Source organism: Pinus tabuliformis, chromosome 9, assembly GCF_031772625.1.
Source record: "Pinus tabuliformis cultivar Carrire ecotype Pingquan chromosome 9, CPIR1, whole genome shotgun sequence".
In the NCBI taxonomy this organism is placed as follows: Eukaryota; Viridiplantae; Streptophyta; class Pinopsida; order Pinales; family Pinaceae; genus Pinus; species Pinus tabuliformis.
In genome coordinates, this window is record NC_142307.1 from 364,297,280 (window position 1) to 364,307,260 (window position 9,981).

A 9,981-nucleotide genomic window follows, 5' to 3' on the forward strand; every position below is an offset into this window, starting at 1 on the left:
TCTATCAGGTATGGGTCTAACTATATTTTCATATGTTTTCCTTTAAAGTATTTGAACTTGGAATCATATGATAAGCCAAAATCCCCTTCTTGAAAAATATTCTCCTTGATATTCTTATCATGCCATACATTCCTTTGAAATTGTAGAACTTCTGTGGGGATGAGGGCCTGCATTATAAAATCATCCAAGCCCTTCAATTGAAGCGTAATTTATTGTTGTGCTTTGGTGACATCTAAGTCAAATGTGGCTTCAATTCTCAAAGTGTTATATTCAAAATCAATAGAAATCAGAGCATTCTTCCCATAAACCAAGTCATATGGAGTGAACAAAGTAGTTTTATTCCAAGTGGTGCTATAGGGCCAAGTGGCCTCCACTAATCTATCTACCCAATCTCTCCTATTTTTTGTCACAAGCTTCATGAGGATGCTCTCCAATGCCATATTTTTTACCTCTACTTTTCCATTTCCATGGGGGTGATAGGTAGTAGATGTTCTATGTTTTATACTCTCCTTCCTTAGGAGATTCTCAATCAAATGTAATGTGAATTTATCCCCCTGCTTGGTGATTATCTCCCTTAGATACCCAAATCTGTAGAAAATATTTTCCCCGAAGAACTCAACCACTTTCTCCTCTGGTGTTGGTTTGAAAACCTTTGTCTCAACCCACTTTTTCAAGTAATCAGTGCACACAATTATGTACTTTTTCTTCCCTAATAGTGGATCAATGGGCCTAATGAAATCCATGCCCCACTAGTGAAATGACTCTAAGGTCACTTAAGGTTGTAAAGGAATTTCATCCTTGGGCGTCGATTTCCACATCCTTTGGCACTGATCACATCTGCTAGTATACCTTCTTGCATCTTGATGGAGAGTTGGCCAATAGTGGCCATCTTATAAAGCTTTGAAAGTTGTTATATTTTCAGCAAAATGAACCCCATAGGATCAATAATGGTAGGCTGAAAGGATGTCAAAGACCTCCTCTTCCCTGAAAATATTCTTAAAATATGATATGGTCCCAGTTTGAATAGATTTCTCCCAATCTAAGTGAAAGGGGCACTTTTCCTTACGAATTTTCTCTTCACGTTGGATGACATATTTGGAGGAAATCTCCCAGCAACTAGGTAGTTGGCTATGTCAGTAAACCAAGGAGATAGTAGTGAGATATAAGATAGGCGATCAAGTGGAAGTTGATCATTGGACATCCCTTCATCACTTGCAGGAAAAGTAAGTCTATACAAAAATCTGCAACTATATTTTATTTTCCTGGCTTTTCCATGATAGTTAAATCAAATTTTTGTAATAATAACAACCATCCAATGATTCTAGCAGTCAGATGAGGCTTATTCTTGAAATATTTAATAGATGCATGATCAGTATGCACAAAATTTTGTATCGAGTGATGTAATGCCTAAATTTGTTTAAGGAGTGTAAAACAACTAAGATCTCTTTTTCAATGACAGTGTAGTCCAATTTGATCTGAGAGAAATTTTTACTAATGAAATATATGGCATAGAGTAACTTATCATCTATTTCACCCATAGCTTCCCCCACAACCTTTTCTAATGCATCAGTATGGATATGGAAATACAGAGCCCAATTAGGACACCTATCTATGGGTGTAGTGTTCAATTTCTCTTTTAATATCTCAAGGGCCTCTTGGGAGCTACTTGTCTAATAGAATTCTCAATCGTTGGCCTGTAATCCAAAGAATGGTGAAGGAACTTTACAAAGATCCTTGAGAAACCTCTTATAATAGCTAGCTAAGCCCAAGAAAGTCCTAATAGCCCTCTGCTTTTGAGGGGTAGGGACCTTTTTTATGTTGGTGATCTTGTTTGGGGGCACTTCTATCCCTTCCTGAGATATTGAATGGCCAAGGACAATCCCTGCATTTATTAAGAATTCACACATCTTAGGACTCATCGAGAGGTTCATTTTAATGCATTTTCCTATAACTTTACTAGAGAGCCTCTAGTGAGTCACACCCATAGGGAGTGAAATCATCCCTGTAGATATCTAGAGAGTCATGAACAAGCTCAACAAATATGATCAAAACTTCCCTTTGGAATGTGGCAGGGGCATTACATAGACCGAATGGTAGGACCCTATAAGAAAAGGTACCCCAATGACATGTGAATTTAGTTTGTCTTGGTCCTCAGGGCTGATATAGATCTGATTTTAACCACTGAATCCATCATGGAAAGAGAAGAACTTCTTCCCTTCAGACTATCTAAAACTTGGTCAATGAAAGGAAAATGGAAATGGTCTTTCTTTGTGGCATTGTTTAGTTCTCTATAATCGACACTCCCATTATTGTTTGGGACTGAGAGTAGATGGGACACCCACTAACTATCTGAGATGGGGTGTATGAACCCTGCATCCAACAACTTTTGTAACTTTTTTTTTACTATGTTCTTGAGGGTTGGGTTCATTCTCCTCTGAGGTTGGTGCATAGTTTAGAATCCCTCCTTGATGTATATGTGATGAGTACAAACTAGGGAATGCACCCCCTTCATTTCTTTATATTTCCTAGCAAAGGAATCTAAGTCTTCTCTCATCATATTGCACAATTTCTCTCTCTATTTGGACAAGAGAGACATGTTAATCTTCAAAGTTATAGATGGGCCAAATTATAGAACTTTGACATGTGCAGGACTTGGGTCAACTGAGCATAACTCGATCAAATGACTACTCTCAGATTCTTTCATTAGTTCATAATGAGGCATGCTATTAGGCAGTTCATGCTTAAGGATACAGTCAATGAGGTCATCTTCATCAAGTTTCTCCACTCCTATAATAACATCTAGGGTACATATTGGGTAGGATGTTGTATGATACACTTAATCTTCTACCTTCTCTTCTAGTCACAAGGGAAATTCGTTCTCAATGGATGGTTGAGAAGGAGGATGCAATACCAATTGTTTAGAAAATTGTCAATTCCTAATGTTCATGTTCCCAAGCCTGCAACTAATGTAAGCATCAATAGTGGCTAACCATTTCCTTCCCAATATGAGAGGATAGCCATTGAACTTGGTTTTGGTCAAGAGAACCAAGACGTTAGTAGGATACTCCCAAGAGTCAATGGAGACCATGACATCCTCAACAACTCCCTCTAGAGCTATTGTGGATCTATTTACAAGTTGCAACACTGTAGTGGTGTTTCTAAAATCTCCTTGGAGATTTAGCTTTAGAATGGTTTATTTAGTAATCACATTGATGGCAACCCCAAGATCAATCAGGGTATCAGGGACAATGATGTCAACAATGTGCACATCCACTACTTCACTTCCAAGGTCTAAATATTTTGGAGAAATTACTCTCCCTATCATCAAATCAGATAATTGAACAATAAAATTGATGATGGGGGTATCTCTTTTTCTTCTCCCAGGGTGTTTGAAACATTTATACTTGATAAGATAATTATAGAGGATAGCATCCTTAATAGCCTAGGGAATGGGTATTTTAACACAGATTCTTCAATTCTCCCATAAGTTCAATATCTTATGGGGTGTGTTTGCTACTGTTGATCAATCTCTAATGAAAAGGAGGTAGATTTACTTAAGGGGTACTCTCTTGCTTTTCCTCTTCAATTTCTTCAGGTGGAAATGGTGGATGGTTATCTCGAAGAAATCTTCTAGACCTAAGGTTGATCTCCTGGATCTCCACAACATATGGAGGGTAAGAGCTCTCTCCACTATAGACCTATTGTGCCTACTTGTTATTCATGTTCGGATTGGGTTGAGGAGGCATTTGTGGTTAAGGTGGAGGTGGAGGTAGTAAAGTAGGAGGTTGGTTGATTTGAGGCCTACACCGTTGTGATGGGTTATTCCATTGAGGAGGTTGGCGAGCATATGGTTGAAATGGTTGATTGATAGGCTGAGGAGGGTATTGAGGAGCATAAGGCCAAGAAGGAGGTGTGGTACCTAACGGATGAGAGGAAGAGTACCAAGGTGGAAAAGGTACATTTTGGTTGGGATGGTAATAAGAGTACGATACGCATTGCATGCCATACTAGGATGCTAAGGTCCTTGAGGCATTCTTTAATTTATAAAGTAGATTCTCTCAGCCCCACCTTCTACCCCTTGGTAAACATATTTTAAACCAGAAAAAGAAGGCAATTTATCTATGGAATTACTTTCCTCACATACTTAGCAAATCCCTGTGACATTTAATGGGCATTCATTTTTGGGGTGCCTTCTAGTGCATTTAGGGAAGGAAATAGCTAGGCCTCTCTCTCCTTCCCCTTGTTTCCTCTTGAACTGCATGGTACCCATTTCGAAAGAAAAGGTATGAAAATTTTCATTTTTAAAGTCCTCCAACATGTTCCAAATCTCAATCCCTATGGAAGTTGTTGGAGAGGAACTAACGAAGCCTTGACTAGCCCTACCCTTATTTCTAGCAGAGCTGAAGTGATTTTTGAACATGATTTTAATTTCATCATATGATAAATGATAGATATCTCCCTAAGAAAAGATGTTGAGGGTCTCTAACAAGTTCTCCTTGATACCTTAGAGAACAACTAAATTGAGTGATTTAGGATCAAGGGTGCACCTAGCCCTCTTATAACTGAGTTAAAATCTCTCAACATAGTCTTCTAGCGATTAGTCAAGTCCAAGAGTCATGTTAGATATTTCTTTCTTGGTTTATTTGGACCTACATTAGTCCCTGTACTTGTTATTAAAGGCTTGTTAGCTTTTAGGCTGTTGAATTTCCATGATCTTGGGTCTAGGATAGAATCTTAATATCTCTGACACTACCAAACCAAGAATCTCAAGAGAACAACTTTTCACATTGGAATATAAGAAACAGTAAATAACACACTCACAGAATATGGAAAACTTTTTACAATTTTCAACCCAACTTCATTATATTAAACAACATATAATAAAACACTTTAGGGTTCCCATACCAGGGATAATGGCCCACATACATCCAATAGTACAAGATAAAAAATGGGGCTTCGTGTCAGTACATCAACGACCAATCTGCTCTCAACAAGATACTCTAACCATCTAGTTAATGCAGTTGACTCTCTCAGCTCCCTCGGTCGTACCTTGTACCTGCCAAGTCCTTCGACTCCTGATCTGCAACTCTTACCTCTATCAATGCTCCAAGTCCATTTGGCCACTAAACCTCGACTCTCGATTCTGCTCACTAGTTGATCTTTCATCCATCAATGCATCAACACATTGAGACTCCTATCGAGTTGTTCACAGCTCCACTTGTGAACATGTCTCAATTTGCCCACTGTGTCTCCTTAGCTACTCAGGGACTTCAACTCACTATGGTATTTCTGAGCTACTCTGATGAAGACTAACATAGAGCAGGGAGGGTTGACACCTATCACTGCAAGATGTCCATCTCCCACAATGAGCATGGGCTAGGAGAACTGCCCATATTCTATTGTATATGTTCTCCTCCACACACATCTCGTGCTCCATAAAATTCTTCTGGTTGATCAGACCCTTTAGCTCAACAACTGCATCTCTCATAAATACCTTTTTCCATCAAGGTGTTTCTCACAAGTCTCCAACATGGACACTATCCCACTGTCCTCCAGCAAACCATAAGTGCCCAATCATGTCCACATTTGGTGCACTTTTATGCTACCCTCCAACAATCCGTGAACAACCAATCCTTGTTGTAGCATCTACTCCTAGTTAGGGCATCCAACACCTAGGAAACCCTTCCACATGGCTGCTAACATACTTCCAAATTGTCCTCTCCTAGGACATCATCCAGTAGCATCAATTCATCCTTAACACATCAATACAATACATAGCTAGCTTATTCCTTCACTCACATTCCTGGACTCACATGCTCTTGCACTCGCGTTCCTACAGTCATTTGTTCCTGCACTCATGCGTTCCTATACTCATGCATTTCTACACTCATATTCCTTAACTCGTGTGTTCTCACACTCGCGTTCCTGTGCTCACACATTCCCAGACTTTCATGTTCCTACACTCGTGTTCCTTCACATGTTCGTTCCTATATTCGTGGATTCCTGTGCTCATTCATTCCTGCACTCACGTGTTCCTACACTCACATGTTCCCGTACTCGTGCATTCCTCCACTCACACTTGTGCACTCAAGCATTCATGCACTTGCATTCCTCCAATCGTGCGTTCCTCCACTCATGCATTCTTTCACTCGCGTTCCTGCACTCATGCATTCCTGCACTCGCTCGTTCATGCACTCGCATTCCTACACTAGTGCATTCCTACACTTTTCACATTCTAGCACTCACACATTCCTCCACTCATGTTCTTGCACTCATGCTGGCTTTCTTGATGTGTAGACGATGAAAGATTCTTCTTGGATTTGTTAAAAGACTTGCCTCCACCTTATATTTATACACAATACAAGGGCTCCATCAAATAACATGTGTGGGCTAGACAACCTATTACAAGGCTTATTAACATGAAGCCTACCTTGACACTTGTTGTTCATGGCCATTATTTAACTTAAAATATTCATAACTCAGCAATGACGACTCAGAATTGGATGATTTTCAATACGTTATATTTGTCTTGTCATTTACTATCATCCTCATCCATCACATGTCGTAATGTCATCAAAGTTTTGTCCCAAACACCGATGGGTGGAAAATGCAGAGCTTGAGTTTCAAGACCACCAGGCCATTTGTGGAGCTTCTTCCTCCAAACCCTCGATCCTCAAGGCTTGGAATACCTCCCAAGCTACAAAAATCAATGCTCACCCTTAGCGAGGGAGGTAATTCTAAGACTAGGAATCTACCATCATCATCTGGTGACAAAACTAACCCATCTAGCATCCATCACTGCAACATACCTTGTAGAATGAATTCGACAATGTCAATAGTGCCTCTACCTCATCGTATCTGAACGTGAAGATCCTAAAACTCCACAGGGTTTCTCCCTCTAAGGCTACACTCCCTCTGATCCTACATTATCTTAACTAGCTCACTCCTTCAAGCACTCCTCCTCCTAGATCAAATACCACTTGTGAAATACCGACCAATCTCGAATATGCAACATCAAAATCTGATGAAGACCCTAACCTGCCAATTTGTAGTCCGTCAAATGAAGCCATCTCAGTCGACCTAATCTTGTCCATGCCAAAGAAACCCTCGAGTTGTCCCAACCATCCATGACAAGACATAGAAAGTCCATGATCTAACCACCACACAACATGATGAAGTGCATTAGGTTCACCACTAATCCACTAGAATTCCCAGTCCATCTCATCATGTAGTCTATCGAGACCACATCTCCATGTTTCTAACTAAGCCCTTTGCTCCATGATCTAGAAACTGACAACTCCCTTTGAGTTGATTCGTTGTGCACACTCTGATTCACTGTCCCTCAAAGTAGCTCAGATACAGTCTCATACCATCTTGAATTTCCACGATCGTCGGTCTAGGTTAGAATCTTAAAATCTCTGACACTACCAAACTAAGAATATCAATAAAACTACTTTTCATGGCAGAATATAAACAACCGCAAATTAAACATACACAAAATATGGATAATTTTTTATAATTTTCAACTCAACTTTGTTATATTAAACAACATATAATAGAAGAGTCTAGGGGTTCCATACCAAGGATAGTGGCCCTCAGACATTCACTAGTACAAGATAAAAAACTAGGGTTTGGTGTTAGTACATTAACAATCAATCTTCCCTCAACAAGATACTCTAACCATCTAGCTGATGAAGTTGACTCTCTGAGCTCCCTCGGTTGTACCCTGTACTTGCCAAGTCCTTTGGATCCCGATCTACATATCCTACCTCTATCAATGCTCCAAGTCCATTTGTCCACTGAACCTCAACTCTCCAATCTTCTCACTAGTTGATAGTTCGTCCATCAACGCATCAACAAATCGAGACTCTTGTTGAGTTTTTCACAACTCCACTTATGAATAGGTCTCAATCTTCCCACTGCTACTCCTTAGCAACCCAAGGACTTCATCCCACAATGGCCTTTCTATGCTGCTCCTATGAATGCCAACATAGAGCACAGAGGGCTGCCACATATCACTACAAGATGTCCATCTCCCACAATGAGCGCTAGCTAGTAGGAATGCCCATCTTCTCCTATAGATGTTCTTCTCCACACAGATGTCTCAAGCTCCACAAAATTATCCTGCTTGATTAGACCCTTGCGCTCAACAACTGCCTCTCTTGCAACTACCTTGTCCATCAAGGTGTTACCCACCAGGCTCGAGATTGGACACTATCTCATTGTCCTCTAGCAAATCATAACTGCTCAATCACGTCCACACTTGGTCCACTCTCACGTTCCCCTCCTACAGTCTATGCGTGACCAGTCCTTGTTGTAGCATCTACTCCTAGTTAGGGCATCCAACACCTAGGAAACCCTTCCACATGGCTACTAACATAATTCCAAACTTTCCTGTCCTCAGACATCATCAAATAGCATCAATTCAACCTTCACACATCAATACAATACATACTTAGCTCGTTCCTGCACTCGTGTTCCTGCACTCACGCATTCCTGCACTCGTGCATTCCTGCAGTCGCATTCCTACACTAGTTCATTCCTGCACTTACATGTCCCTGCACTACCGTTCCTACAGTCATGTGTTTCTGTACTTGTGCGTTCCTGTACTCATGCGTTGCTACAGTTGCATGTTCTTGTACTCATGTTCCTGCACTCCTGTGTTCCTATACTCACATTCCTACACTCACGCGTTCCTGCAGTCGTGTGTTCCTACACTTTCCTTATAACACTCGCGTGTTCCTACACTACTGTGTTCCTGCACTTCGCATGTTCCTTCACTCACACGTTCCTGCACTCATGTTCTTTCACTCGTGTTTCATTTCTTGATGTGTGAACTATGGAAGATGCTTCTTGGATGTGTTAAATGACTTTCCTCCATCTTATATTTATACAAAATACAAGGGATCCATCAAATCACATGTGTGGGCTCTGTCACAAGGCTTATTAACATCAATTCAACCTTGAAACTTGTTTCTCATGCCTATTCTTTAACTTCAAAAATTCATAACTCAACAACGACAACTCAAAATTGGACGATTATTTATTCATTGGATTTTTCTCATCATCTACTACCATCCTCATCCATCATAGGTCATAATATCATAATGGTTTTGGCCCCAACATCGATGGGAGCAAAACCACAAGCTTGGGTTTCAAGCCCACAATCCCATTTGTGGAGCTCCTTCCTCTAAACTGTCGATCCTAAAGGCTTGGATTACCTCCCAAGCTACAAAAATCAACAGGGGCCATGTAGTGACGCTACCCCGAGACAAACCCATAAACCAGCACAAGGGTGCATCCTTAAGGGTAGAGGAGAATAACTTCAACTTCTACTCATCAGAGACATAGTCATGGGTCCTATAGATGAAAACAAATTCAGACATGAAAGTATCACTATCCTCAAAGGTTAAGACGTGGAAGTGTGGAAGGGTGGTAAGGATTATATTCTTCATTCTAGCCTCTCCGTCAGTCTCTTTGATAAGGAAAACCTCATTGTTCATGTTTTCATCCATAGGTTGGGTAGGTGAAGTGGGTTCTTATTCTTCCCCAGTAGGTTCTTCAAAGATTTTAGGTTACTCACCTAGACAGTCTTTTAACTCCCCTGTAGTTAGAAAGGAAATTTTCCAGTCATCGAAGAAGAGTGAAGGTTGACTGATTGAGGATGTGGGGGTTTCTGGTAAGAATTTTCCTTGAGTGTTTCTACTCCTAAGAGGCATGAAATAATTTTTTCCTCTTTTCCTTTTATGGTACTTCTTCAAAACTGTATGCAAAATAAAAAAAATGCCTAAGAAGAAATAACATCTACCTAGACACCTCCCTGGTGATGACGCCAAAATGTTGTGGGCCCTAGTATTACACGAAGCGTGATGTAACTCCCAAGAAACCCTCAACTCTATTCATCAACCTGGGGTTCGTACAAACTTCAAGGTTATAGTGATATATGCATAGTAGATGGGATTCTATTAATGCCACTCTCAA